General features: G+C 34.7%; 1 long non-coding RNA gene across 2 annotated transcripts in view; it reads right to left on the bottom strand.

The window, feature by feature from the left end:
- The window catches only part of LOC309856894, an 81,275-nt gene that overhangs the window by 44,401 nt on the left and 21,596 nt on the right, over nucleotides 1–15,278 (bottom strand). The window lies entirely within an intron of this gene.

Raw genomic sequence — 15,278 nt, forward strand, 5'->3', positions numbered from 1 at the left:
TGGCATATTTATGGTAGGTTCAATATCTATTTAATTTTGAATTTCAGCAACAATATAGACTACCAGAATGCTTTCATTTTATGGCCAACAGTCTTCCTTAGCTTTCAATCATTTCATTAGGAACAGCAGCTAGAATTACACTGAAGGATACTAAAAGTGATTTGGGGAGTGACGAGAATGCAAAATGGAAAATAAAACACAATATGTGGGAAGTTTCTTTAAATACCTAAGGGAGACCTATGTAAGGCCAGTTTTCAGTGTAATTGAAGTCAGCTAAGTTGGGCAGATTTTAGCCTTTGAACCTAACCTTAATCCTAGCAATGAATGCTAGAATTAATAGATGAATTGATTAATTTACAATAATAACTTTTCCAAGTTTTAGCTTAAAATAATCTTTCATTAATGGAAATTTCTACAAGTGAATTAGAAATACAGTAGGGTGACTCTCACCCATTCTCATTAAATCTCAGTGCTGTGTATGGAATTTTATGTATTTCTACAATTTACAAATGCAGTTAGTGCTTTGCCACTTAGAAGCAGTGACGGCTTCTAAGTAGCTTGGGTGAGTAGCCAGAACATGTAGGTTCTAATATTAGCTTTGCCCCAAAGAAGAAAATGTTGTTACAAAAGTTCTTTCAGATTTAAGGTGCTTATTTTTCATCTCTAAAATGGGCAAAGGTGATGGATTGGATAACTTTAAAAGCTTTGTCCAATCATTTGTATTTATAGCACAAATAATAAAACAACTTTTACACTTTTTTACATTTTACAATTTTTTACATTTACAATTTTTACATTCTATTTTTACATAATTAGAAATTTTGTTATATGCAATATAGAATTTTATGAGTATTTATGATATGGAACTTAATTTTTGAGAATTCATTGTGTAACACATAATGTAGTAGCTAGAGTCAATTATTTATTTATTTATTATTTATTTATTATTTAGAGGTTTGGAAAGGGCAATTTTTAAAAGGTTTTATTTATCTATTTGAGAGAGAGTGAGAGACAGCACAAACAGGGGCAGGGGGACAGGGGCAGAGGGAGAGAGAGAATGTCATGACCTGAGCCAGAGGCATCTGCTTAACTGACTGAGCCACCCAGGTGCTCCTGTAGTCAATTATTTTAGTCTAAACTTTATGTTCTCTAATGAAGAGATACAGATTCTAGATAATGTATATAGAATATATATATACATATACATATATATATATATATATATATATATATATATAAGCTATATAGAAAGTACATTTCTTTAATAGTAAATAAGGCTGTGTGTTCATAACATATAAAACTATTTACACAAAGGTGACTTTGGATACGTAGTTTCAACTATTTAAAACATAGTTTTTCCAAATTTAGATTATAAAGGGATAACTTCTTAGAGTTTTATTTTATACTTATTTATATTTACTTTATAGAAACAAAATAACCAAGAATCTAGTGGGCAGGAAGTACTCAAAGAAAGATACCCATTGTAATTTTAACATTATATAATAGGTTTCAGCGGTCCTGAGGGAGGGGTTACCTTTGTGGACAACTCATATCTAACAACAATAAAACAACAAAGTTCAGAGATTATAAAGTTCAACTCAATTTGTAGTACATTTTTCAAGTAAAACTGAAGCTATATGTGTTACTGTACATGTACTATCTAAAAATATTTGTAAAATACTTTAAATGTTTCTTTTGCTCTTTTTTTTTTCAGGATTAAAAGATCAGAAAATGAGAGGAGTAGCTATTTCAGTTCCTTTTAGAAATAATGCAAGAACACAATGATTTGTTCTGTAGTAGGCTTACCAATAAATTCTGTAAAAAAAACAAGTACGACTAGAATCCAATAAAATGTTTTTCAAAAGTATCTGTTGTTTGTGAATTAAATATAAAATTTCATATCACTTGAGAGAATTTAGAATTTACAAACTACAAACAGATGTTTTGGCAAGAAAATAACAGTATTGCTTTGGACAGAATTTAAAATATAGTATCTCAAATCTTTTTTTGTGATAGTTTATACATGAGTTCGGTAAAGTAAAACATTGACTATATACAGTCACTGAAACTGAACTTTTGAAAAATGCTTATATTAAAAAATGAATTGGAAGCTTGAATACTGATTTTATACTTCAAATCAAAATCTGGACGTTTGTTTCTATTGAGTCTACCAAAAACATTTTGAAATGAAATCATATGATATGCTTAACAATATAGTAATTTAAAAATTATTAAATTTGTTTCCTAAAGGAAACTTTTTAAAAAATTTTATTTATTTATTTGACAGATAGATCACACGTAGGTAGAGAAGCCGGCAGAGAAAGAGAGGGAAGCCGACTCCCCACTGAGCACAGAGGCCGATGAGGGGTTCCATTCCAGGACCCTGAGATCATGACCTGAGTCAAAGGCAGAGGCTTAAACCCACTGAGCCACCCAGCTGCCCCTTCTAAAGAAAATTTTTATTTAATAGATTTTCATTTGAAAAAAATGTACATTTTTAAAAAGATTTTATTTATTTATTTGGCAGACAGAGATCACAAGTAGGCAGAGAAAGAGGAGGAAGCAGGCTCCCCACTGAATAGAGAGCCAAGTGTGGGTCTCGATCTCAGGACCCTGGAATCATAACCTGAGCCAAAGGCAGATGCTTTAACCCACTGAGCCACCCAGGCGCCCCCAAAACATGTACATTTTAAACCCAAATCATTTCCTTCGCTTACCAGTCTTTAATATGGCAAATTCTACCTTATTATCTTCAAAATATTAAGAGCATACTTAATTTCTTTTTTCCTATACACACATTTATAAATATTCTTTGCAGGGCATGCAGTATTCACAGTAACGTTATTCTAGTACCTTTATGATGAAAACCCCTAATCATTTTTTGTAATGAGTAAACATAAATTTACTCAAAGAGTATTGCTATTGAAAGAAGTAAGCTGATTTTTAAAAATTTTAATTCATTAAAAATAATGATTAAAAATTAGCTTGGAGATATTTTAATCAATTTAGTAAATATTTATTTATCACCCATTAGGGTAAGTACTCTTCCATGCCCTGGTAAAAGCAGTAAGTTCCCATCCTTAAGAAATTTAGAACCTACCAAAGGGATGAAATGAGCTCACAAATACTGATAGGAAAAGGCCTAGTAGCATTAACACTGTAACAGAAGTATAGTCCAAATACCCTGGCAAATAGGGCAGACTTCCTTCATCATTTTTGCTATGCCAACAAACATTCTCTTCCAGAGATGCAAAGCTTTTCTGGCCAGAATTTAGAATAATTATTTTGTTAATGACTTGCCTAAAGAAAATCCTGTTGATACACACACACACACACAAACACACACACATACACAACACGACATACATGCTTTGTCCCTCAGTTTTCTTATTTATAAAATGGACTCATATATATATATGTCCTTTTATGTTGAACTAGAATCTTAATACATAGTCAGTAGTCAATAAACATTGCCTACAGTTCTTACCTTTGGAAAGAAACATTATTTTAGTTCCCCATGGAACACTACACAGCTAAAAGCAGACATTATGCAGAATTAGGGCACCATAGGAAAGCTTTCAATATAAAACTTTCCAAAGTCTAACATATGCAATTTACCCGTGCGCCATCTCTCACCACAGAGCAAGATGAACATCTTACTTACTAATCACTATCCTGTATGATTCCTGAGGAACATGATCACCCTGTGATACAGTTCTTTGAAACGCTCAGTGATACAATACCAGGTAAGCTGGAGTGGACCACGCTGTGAGATGTTTTTTTTAGGATATGTTGAGCATGCTCCATATTAAACAACTTTTTTTCTACATTGGCCTCTGTAGTAGGCATGCTTTTTGAAACAGATTTAGAAAAGTATCTGGAAATTGGTCAGTCTGCTAAATATCTGCTCAATGAACAATCAGCTTTAAAAGCTGATTTATAATGTAAAATTAGTGATAATAACAATATTGCGTATTTATCAAGTTCTTACTATGTTCCAGAAATTGTCCTAATAACATGCATTTACCCATTTAGTAATCACAACCTTACAGAAGTAGACCCATCTCTAACCTCATTTTATTTTATTTTATTTTTAAAATTTTTATTTAAATTCAATTTAATTAACATATAGTGGGTTAGAAATTTCAGGGGTAGAATTTAGTGATTTATCAGTTGCATGTAACACCCAGTGCTCATTCTATCAAGTACTCTCCTTAATGCCTATTACCCAGTTATCCCATACCCCTACCTGCCCCTCCAGTAATGCTCATTTTAGAAAGGAAGAATTGTGTAAACTTTCAACTTTAAAATAAGTAATTATTCTTTAAAACACGTACTTTTTTTTTTACTGTGTGTAGCATCCTAACTAAAATAATATGCATCTAATTATATAATCTGGGGAAATACAAATTCAATTTGATCATAGTCACAAAACTTCTCATTTGTCACTAGTTTGCTGTCCGTTTGACTATCCAATAGTGTGTCAAGTAACTAATAGTGAGTCAAACACAGAAACTCCTGATCCATTTACAGCTTTGCAGTTGTAAGGAAAAAATTCCTTTTGTGGTAAACTGCCATAGCACAAAACAAAAACTTTGCAAATATGGACACTAATTAGAGCAAATCCTTAAGACTGCCTTGGCAATTTATGGGATCATCTATCTTAGCAACATCTCAGATCAGCCAGGGGCAGGGACAGCTTTCAGAGAAAGCTTCATTGGAAAGTGATGTTATTTGAAAAACCAGGCTTCATCCTCCTCTGTTTTTTTTTTTTTTTTTCCCCCTTCAGGTAGTCCAATGAGCACAAACTTAGATATAGAAAGCCTACTCCAAGTGAAATTCTGAAATATACTATGAATAGCTGTAGCATATAGTCTGAGCATGACATTGAATCAAGACTGAGTACAGTCTCTTTCCCTGGCAATTAGTATCTACATTAAAATACGGAAAACAAAAGTTAGCATATTTGATAACATTCTAATTGTAGTTTCCATAATGATTCACTATTGACATTATATATACAGCTGCATGCAATAACAAGTACAGGCTTGGTAGATTTCCAAGGTTTATGTTTTCTCAAGTTCAAGGAACTTAAACTCAACCTGGTTTTCATAAATGATTTTTCTTAATCTTAAAGTAGGTACCATAGAAAAATGTAGAGTCTATTTCTTTGTAAAAACAGTGTCATAAAATAAAGTTACCTATTAAACATTGCTGCTATGTGCCATTCCTATCAACAGAATTCATTTAAAAAGTTGACAAAAAGGTAAAAATTGCCTTTACAGAAAAACAAGCCACAAAAGCATTCTCATTTTTTAAAAAGACTTATTTATTTACTTATTTGAGAGAGAGAGTGCATGTGGTGAGCGGGTCAGTGATAACAGAAGGTAAGGAGAAAATTCCTTGCTGAGCAGGGAGCCTAAAGCAGGGCTAGTTCCCAGAACCCTGGCATCTTGACCTGCCCTAAATCAAGAGGACATTATACAAAGTGAAACAAGTCAAGCAGAAAAAGTCAATTATCATATGGTTTCAGTTACTTGTGAGCATTGACTAACATGTAAAATTGTTGAATCAAAGGGCTTCACTATTAGCATGTATGTTAATTATATGTATGTTAAGTACACTTCAATAAAAAATAAAATTTAAAAAAATCAGTAAAAGAAAAATGTTATTAATAAATGGTAATAATAAATAAGTAATGCTATCTATTATAGTTTGCTTACTGGGAAAAAGATTACATAACAACGTTGGATTTTTCTAACCCAAAAAACAGTAACAATTCATTATTTAATTCCAGTTATGGAAAAGTTAAGGAATAACATGGGGGACATTAGAAGAAGGAAAAGTGGATTAGAAAGGAAAAGTGAATTGGCAGAAATTGGAAGGGGAGACGAACCATGATAGACTGTGTACTCTGAGAAATAAAATAAAAGTTTTGGAGGGGAGGCAGGTGGGGGTTGGGTGAGCCTGGTGGTGGATAGTAAGGAGTCTCGTATTGCATGGAGCACTGGGTGTGGTGCATAAACAATGAATCTTGGAACACTGAAAAATATAAAATAAAATAAAATATTCTCTATGCTGTACTTTTTATCTCCATTACTCATTTATTCTATAAATGGACATTTGTCCCTCTTAATCCCCTTTTACTAATCCGAAACCCCCACTGTCCTCCTGGAAATTACCAATACAGCTCTCTGTATTTCAGATTCTGAATTTGTTAGTTTGTTCATTTATTTTTAGATTCCACATATAAGTGAAATCGTATGGTATTTGTCTTTTCCTGTCCATACTTTGGATACTGTAAATAATGTTGCAACCCGCACCCCCCAAAATAGGAGCAAATATCTCTTATTCACATTTTTGTTTTTCCTGGATGAATACCCAGGGGTGCAATTGCTGGATGATAGGGTAGTTCTGTTTTTAATTTTTTTGAGGAAACTGGCTACACCAATTTGCATTCTCACCAACAACCCAGGAAGATTCCTTTCTCTTCACTTCCTCACCAACCCCTGTTTTTCCTTGTGTTGTTGATTTTAGCCATTCCAATTCTGGATTTGATTTGCATTTTCCTGGATTATTGAAGTTGGGCATCTTTTCATGAAGACGCATGAAAAGAGTTACCCAACTCTGTCGTCTTTGGAAAAATGTCTATTCAAGTCTTCTGCCCATTTTTAAATTGGACTGTTCTGATTTTTGTTATTTAGTTCTGGATATTTTCAATAAATTCTGGCTATTCTCTGGTTATATAATTTATGAATGTTTTCTCTTATTTAGTAGGTTATCTTTTGTACTGTTGATGATGTCATTCTCTGTGCAAAAGCTTTTTATTTTGATGTAGTCCCAAAAGTTTAATTTTCCTTTTGTTTCCTTTGCCGCAGGAGACATGTGTTGGTAAGTGTTGCGTCCAAGAGATTACTGACTATATTTTCTAGAACTTTTATGCTTTTATGTCTCATGGTTAGGTCTTTTGAATTTATTTTTGTGTGGTTCAGTTTCATTCTTTTACATGTTGCTGTCCAGTTTTCCCAACACCATTTATTACAGAGATTTTATTTTTGCCATTACCTTTGTTGAAGATTAATTGACCATATACTTGTGGGTTTATCTCTGTGTTCCCTATTCTCTATTAATCTATGTGTCCATTTTTGTTTCAGTACCATATCATTTTATTACTATTGCTTTGAAGTCTATCACGATCTGGAACTTTGATACCTCCTGTTTTGTTTTCTCTCAAGATCCTTTGGAGGTTTGAAGTCTTTTGTGATTCCTTATAAATTTTAGTACTAGTGTATTAAATGTATTAGTTTTAGTATTATTGTTCTGGAAAATATGTTCAAATTTAGTATTATTAGTGTTGTTTTCAAAGGAAGGGTCTTTTACCTGTTTCATTTTGTTTTCCTTGGTACAATTGTAAATGAATAGAAATGCAACAGATTTCTGTGTATTAGTTTTGTATTCTGCAACTTTACTGAATTTATCAGTTCTCTTGGGTTTTTTTGTTTTGTTTTTTTGGTGAAATCTTTATGGCTTCCTATATATAGGTTATTGTTTTTCAGCATTGAATATGATGGTGGCTGTGGGTTTGTTATATAGTGCCTTAAATATGTTGAGATATCTTCTCTCTAAACTTACTTTGCTGAGGGCTTTTATCATGCATGAATGTTGTACTTTGTCGAATCCTTTTTCTGTATCTATTGACATGATAATACAGGTATTTTTTTGTTGTTGTTGTTAACTCTCTTGATGTGGTGTATTACATTGATTGACCTGCAAATACCAAACCACATTTGCATCCCTGGAATAAATCCTACTTGGCTATAAGGAATGCTTTTTAAAATGTACTCTTCAATTGGGTTTGGTAATATTTTGAGGGGGATTTTCATATTTATCTTCATCAGGGATATTGGCCTATAGTTCTCTTATTTAGTAGTCTTTACCTGCTTTTGGTATGTGTAATGCTGGCCTAAATGAATGAATCTGGAAGTTTTCCTTCATTTTCCATATTTTGGAATAGTTTGAGAAGAATATGTATTAATGCTTCCTTAAGTATTTGGTAGAATTAGTCTGTGAAGCTGCTGGTTTTATACTTTTGTTTGTTTGTTGCTTTCTGATTACTGGTTCAATTTCTTTGCTGTTTATTGATGTGCTTAAGATTCTATTTCTTCCTGTTTCAGTTTGGGTAGTTTCTATGTTCTAAGAATTTATCCATTCTTCTTGGTTGTAAAATTTGTGTGGCATATAATTTCTCATAATATTCTTTTATAATTGTTTGTTTTTCTGTGGTGTTGGTGGCTATTTCTCCTCTCTCATTTGTGATTTTTAAAAAAAAAATTTTGCAGTCATTTTTCTTTTTTGTTAAGTCTGGTTCCATTGACCTATTCTTATTAGTTTCTGTGTCATTTCTTTCTTTCTTTTTTTAAAGATTTTATTTATTTATTTGACAGAGAGAAATCACAAGTAGATGGAGAGGCAGGCAGAGAGAGAGAGAGGGAAGCAGGCTCCCTGCTGAGCAGAGAGCCCGATGCAGGACTCGATCCCAGGACCCTGAGATCATGACCTGAGCTGAAGGCAGCGGCTTAACCCACTGAGCCACCCAGGCGCCCTCCTGTGTCATTTATTTCTGATCTCATCTTTATTACTTCCTTTCTTTTGCTGTCTTTGGGCTTTACTTGTAGCTCTTTGTCTAGCTTCTTGAGGTGTAATGTGAGGTTGTGTATTTGAGACTTTTCTTGTGTCTTGAGGGAGGCCACATTGCTATGTACTCCCTTTTTAGGACTACCCTTGCTGCATCCCAAATGTTTTGGACTATCATGTTTCCATTTTCATTTGTTTCCTTGTACTTTTCCAATTCTCTTTGATTTCTTGGTTGTCCTATTCATTGTTTGGTAGAAGTGTTGTTTAACCTCTATGCATTTGCGGTCTTCCCAGATTTTTCTAGTGGTTGACTTCAAGTTTCATAGTTTTGTAGTCAGAGAAACACATGGTATGGCTTCAATTTTTTAATATTTTTTGAGGCCTGATTTGTGACCAGTATGTGATCTATTCTGGAGAATGTACTATGTGCAAAACAATGTGTATTCTGCTGTTTTAGAAATAAATGCTCTGGCTCTATATGTTAAGTCCATGTGGCCCAATGTATCATTAAAAGCCAATTGCTTAGATAATCTGTCCATTGATGTAAGTGAGGTGTTCCAGTCCTCTATTGTTGTTATATTATTATCCATGTGTTCATTTATGTTTGTTATTAACTTTAATATATTTGGCTGCTCCCACATTAGATGCATAAACATTTACTGTTGTTCTATCTTGTTGTTGGATTGTCTCCTTTAGGTTACATAATACCTTTTTTGTGTGTCTTGTAGTTTTCATTCTAAATTTTTGAATGTATAATAGAAATATTTCTACTCTGGCTTTCATTTGATACATGTTTTTTCATCCATTTACTTTAAATCTGTGATGTCCTTAGATATTTAAAATAAGTCTCTTTTAGGCAGTATATAGTTGGGTGTTCTTTTTGTAATAAATTCTTACACCCTGTATCTTTTTTTTTTTTTTTTTTTAAGTAGGCTCCATGCTCGGTGTGGAGCCCAATGAGGGACTTGAATTCAATGACCCTAAGTTCAAGACCTGATCTGAAATCAAAGGTCAGAATTTTAACTGACTGAGCTACCCAGGCACCCCACCCTATGTCTTTTGATTAGAGCATTTAGTCATTTGTATTCAAACTAATTTTTGATAGGTATGTATTTGTTCCCATTGTGGCTTTCTTCTGGTGATTTTGTCTCACCCTTTTTTGTCTTTGTTACTTGTGGTCTTTCCCACTCAAATAGTCTCCTTTAAGTGTCTTGCATTAAAGGGCTGGCTTAGTGATTATAAACTATTTTAATAGTTGTTCCTCCAAGAAACTATTTATCTCTCATTCTATTTTGAATTACAGCTTTGCTGGATGGAGTATTTGGGGGTGCACATTTTTCACACTCAAAATTTGGAATATCTCTTGCTATTTTCTTTTGTTTTGCCAAATTTCTGTGGGCCAATTCGCAGTTAGACTTATAGTCCTTCTCTTGTAAGTTAAGAACTCTCTTATCTTGCTGCTTTCAAGTTTCTTTCTTTGTGCTATGTTTCGCAAATTTAATTACCCTGTGTCTTGGTGTGGCCTGCTTTTGTTGATTTTGATTGGAGTTTTCTGTGTCCCCTGGATCTCATGTCTGTTTACTTCCCTGCTTTAGGGAAATTTTCAGGTATTAGTTGAAATGAGTTTTCTCTGCCCCATTGTCTCTTTCTTTATGGGACTCCTACAAAAGAATATTAATTACATTTGATGTACTCACTGAGTTCCCTAAGTTTATTATCTTTTTCCATAATTCTCTCTTTTGTTCAACTTCATTATTGTTCATTATTGTTTATTATTTTGTCTTCTAGGTCACTTATTCATTACTCTGTTCTTCCAGCCTCTGTTCTTTGCATTCAGTGTATTTGCAGTCTCATTTATTGCACTCTTTATCTCTGATTGATCCTTTTTTTCCTCTGGTCTCACTGATGTTTTTTATTCTTTTATTAAACCTAGTGATTATTGTGATTATTGATATAATGTGTCTGTGGGTTTGTCATATAGTGCCTTAATTATGTTACTTTAAATTGTTCATCAGGCATGTTACTTATATGTTTCACTTAGATCTCCGGTTATGCCTTATTTTTTAATAAATTTCTGCATTTTGACATTTTGCCTAAGACCCCCCATTCTTCTCTGTGTTAGAAAGACCTGTTATAGTTGCTGCTCCTGAAAGTAATGTCCTTTGAAGAAGAGGTCACATAGTACCCAGGGCTAGTGCTTCAGAAAAAGTCTCTGCTGTGTGAAGCATGCAGTCTGTTGTTTTGTCTTGGTTGCTCTATCCTTCAGCCAAGTTATCTGCAAAGTCTCTCCTTTCCTGCAATGGACAGTGTTCGGTCCTTGGCCACAGGGTGACCAGTTTTAAGTCGGTGTGCTCTGGTCTGCTTTTGAAATGAGACCAGACATCACCTCCACCAGAACTGAAGCCCTGCAGAATCTCTGGTCAGGATACAGTGTGGGCAAGGGTTTGTGCTGGTCTGGTGCAGGGGCCCCATGCTGACTCAATTGAGGCCAGCTTGATTGAGAGAGGCAGTCCTTCCAAAATGCAGTGGGTTGGCACTTGCTATAAGAAAGTTAGGCAGACAGTGTAAGTGCTATGTTGTTTCCCCATGGGTGACTGTTTATGCTGAGGGATGAGCATGAGAAATGATGCCAGCCACTTACTCTGTCCCTGGAGAGGTATATCTGTGAATGCTGCTTCCCAGGGACATGCTCTGAGATGAGAAAATAATCTCCCCACTGTGTGTGCCAGGTGCTCTTCAGATTGCTGTTTCCACACTGTCCACTCCAGGTTGTTTGCTTGACAAACCTATCCTGGGACCAAGGAAGGCCTGACCAAGAGTGACAGTATGCAAGAGCCCAGGAGTGTACAACTTTGAATAAGCAAGGTAGACAGCCAGTGTCAAACCTAAGCTGCTTTTCACAAGTAGCTCTGTGTCTATCCTGATGGGCAGAGGAGAGATATGGCACCCGTCATCTTCTTTGTTCCTAAAGAGCTGTTTCCATGAACACGGACTTTTGGGGATAGGTTCCAAAAAGAGTGAATAATCTCCAGTGTATGTGTGCCACAGGTATTTTTTAGGTCCCAGTTTCTACACTGTCTGCATCTGAATTATTTGCCGGTCTTCTTTCCAGAACAGTGCAGTACCTTCAGGTCTCTATTAGAGCCCAACCTGTTGACCTTTAAATCTCCAGGCTTTAAATCCCACTGGATGCAAGTACTGAAGAAATTCAGCTCCTCTAGTTTTACAAGCAAATGGCTTTGTGGAAATATTTTCCTTCTGCATTCCTTTGCATGCTCTTCTTTTTCTTATCTTTGTGCCAAAATTGTGAAATTTCTTTTTTTTTTAATTGTGAAATTTCTATCTCTGTGCCAAAATTGTGAAAACTTGACTTATGTCCGTGGGGGTTGGGGATTAGAATCACTTGAAGCTCTAGTTTCTTTCTTTTTTTCTTTTAAAGTACAGATGCCTGGCCATGCCTTGATCCTATCACTTAGTTGTGAATCTTAGTGTGGTGTGAAGGCTAGTTGTGAATTTGTGATAAAAATTGCCAGTTGAAAAATTTTTTCTTTCTTTCTTCCCTCCTTTCTTTCTTCATTTCCTTTTCTACCCAATGGAAAACTGCTCTAAATATTTAATAATTTTGTGGACTTTCTTTAATTTTTTAATTTTTAATTTTTATTTTTTTATTGTGCTTTGTTAGTCACCATGCAGTATGTGGTTAGTTTTTTATGCAGTGTTCCATGATTCATTGTTTGTGTATAACACCCAGTGCTCCATGGAATACATGCCCTCCTTAATATCCACTACCATGTTCACCATCCCTTTACCTCCTCCCTTCTAAACCCCTGAGTTTGTTTCTCAGAGTCCACAATCTCTCATGGCTCCTCTCCCTGTCTGATTCCCCCTACTTCATTTTTCCCTTCCTTCTCCTAATGTTCTCCATGCTATTCCTTATGTTCCATACCAGTAAAACCATATGATAATTGACTGTCTCTGCTTGACTTACTTCATTTAGGTTAATGCCCTCCAGTCCCATCCATGTTGATACAAAAGTTTGGTATTCATCCTTCCTGATGGCTGAGTAATATTCCATTGTACATATGGACCACATCTTTATCCAGTTGTATGTTGAAGGGCATCTCAGCTCTTTCCACAGTTTGGCGACTGTGGTGATTACTGCTATGAACATTGGGGGACTTTCTGTTCACTACATCTCTACGTTTGAAATAAATACCCAGTAGTTCAATTGCTGGGTCACCGGGTAGCTCTATTTTTGTCTGAGGAACATCCACACTGTTTTCCAAATGACTGCAGCAGCTTGCATTCCCACCAAAAGTGTAAGAGGGCTCCCCTTTCTCCACAATCTCTCCAACATTTGTTGTTTCTTGCCTTATAAATTTTTGCCATTCTAATTGGTGTAAGGTGGTATCTCAGTGTGGGTTTTTTATTTGAATTTCCCTCATGGCTAATGAGGATGAGCATTTTTTTCATATGTCTGTTAGCCATCTGTATGTCTTTTTTGGAGAACTGTCTGTTCATGTCTTCTGCCCATTTTTTGATGTGATTATCTGTTTTTAGGATGTTGAGTTTGACTTCTTTTTAGATCTTGGATATCAGCCCTTTGTCTGTAGTGTTATTTGTGAATATCTTCTCCTATTCTGTGGATCGCCTCTTGTTTTGTTGACTGTTTCCTTTGCTATACAGAAGCTTTTTATTTGAAGAAGTCCCAAAAGTTCATTTTTTCTTTTGTTTCCCTTGCCTTGTGGACGTTCTTTAAAGCAGTGTTTATAATAATTAAATTGGAAAAATGGCTATTTTAAAATTCTTATTTCCTGTTCTGTAGAGATACAATTATTTAGTTCCTTCCTCTGACAATACAGTAAATACTTGTGCCAAATCTCTGGAATATGGAAGCCCAAATTAAAACAAAATATCTACTACCATTTTCCAGGAAATTTAGATTAAAATAAAATTTTGACACTTGTTTGATAATTCTCAGCTTGATTTTTGTGAACTTCTCACCAGAATAATACTATCAAACACTTTTGAGACTATAAATTTTACAATTAGCACAAGCCTTAAAATATTGATTGGTTCTACTTAAATTATTTGCTTGTTGTTTAAATTATAAACTAAATTAGGTATTAAGTTGTAATCTCTCCTCTGAACTATAAATCCTGGATTTAAATAGATATAAAGTATATGATGCTAATTTACACAATTTAGCATGGAAGGAGGAACATAAGCTTGGGGAAATATCCTGAGCTTACATCCCTGATCTCCTTCTTATAAGTCATGTAACCTGAAGAAATTAGCTTAGACATTCTGAGCAATAATATCTTCATTTGTAATTTGGGAATACTATACAGCATTGAGATTGACAAAGTACTGCCTGTAATCCAAATCTAGACTGCTGCCTATTTTATAAAGTTTTGTTAGAACTTAGCTATGCCTTTTCATGTATGTATGGTGAATGGCTGGTTTTGGGCTATCCTGGTCAACTAGAGTAGCTGTGATGGAGATCTTATGGCCCACAAAATTTAAAATATTTGCTTTCTGGAATTTTACAGTAAGTTTATTGGTCTAAGCTGTAGCTGAAAAATGTGAGATGCCTTAAATAAAATTTGTATATGTTAATCTTATCTCTTCACTCAGAGAATTTTACTATTTATTTCTTTTCAGAGCCAATAAGGTATTCATAATAGCAATAATAGTAAACCCAGGATTCATTCAGTGTTTAATAAATATAACACAAACATAAGAAGATCTGTAATTCTTACAATAACCTAGGTATGTAAAAATACTATTCTGTATGTAAAAAGACAGGATTTTGGAGCTATTAAACAACTGCCTCAAGGTTATGTATAAACTAAAAAAGTTGGTAATTAGCATTCCCACCAACAGTGTAAAAGGGTTCCCCTTTCTCCACATCCTCTCTTGCTAATTTTGGCCATTCTAACTGGTGTAAGGTGGCATCTCAATGTGGTTTTCATTTGAATTTCCCTGATGGCTAGTGATAATGAACATTTTTTTCATGTGTCTGATAGCCATTTGTATGTCTTCATTGGAGAAGTGTCTGTTCATGTCTTCTGCCCATTTTTTGACACAATTATTCTTTTGGTGTGTGTGTTGAGTTTGAGGAGTTCTTTATAGATCCTGGATATCAGCCTTTTGTCTGTACTGTCATTTGCAAATATCTTCTCCCATTCCGTGGGTTGCCTCTTTGTTTTGTTGCCTGTATCCTTTGCTGTGCAGAAGCTTTTGATGTTGATGAAGTCCCAAAAGTTCCTTTTCGCTTTTGTTTCCTTTGCCTTTGGAAACATATTGTGAAAGAAGTTGCTGTGGCTGATATCGAAGAGGTTACTGCCCATGTTCTCCTCTAGGATTCTGATGGATTCCTGTCTCACGTTGAGGTCTTTTATCCATATTGAATTTATCTTTGTGTACGGTGTAAGAGAATGGTCGAGCTTCATTCTCTACATAAAGCTGTCCAATTCTCCCAGCACCATTTATTGAAGAGACTGTCTTTTTCCCACTGTATATTTTTTCCTGCTTTGTCGAAGATTATTTGACCATAGAGCTGAGGGTCCATATCTGGGCTCTCTACTCTGTTCCACTGGTCTATGTGCCTGATTTTATGCCAGTACAATGCTGTCTTGGTG

This window comes from Mustela nivalis, assembly GCF_964662115.1.
Source record: "Mustela nivalis genome assembly, chromosome: Y".
NCBI classification, from domain to species: domain Eukaryota; kingdom Metazoa; phylum Chordata; class Mammalia; order Carnivora; family Mustelidae; genus Mustela; species Mustela nivalis.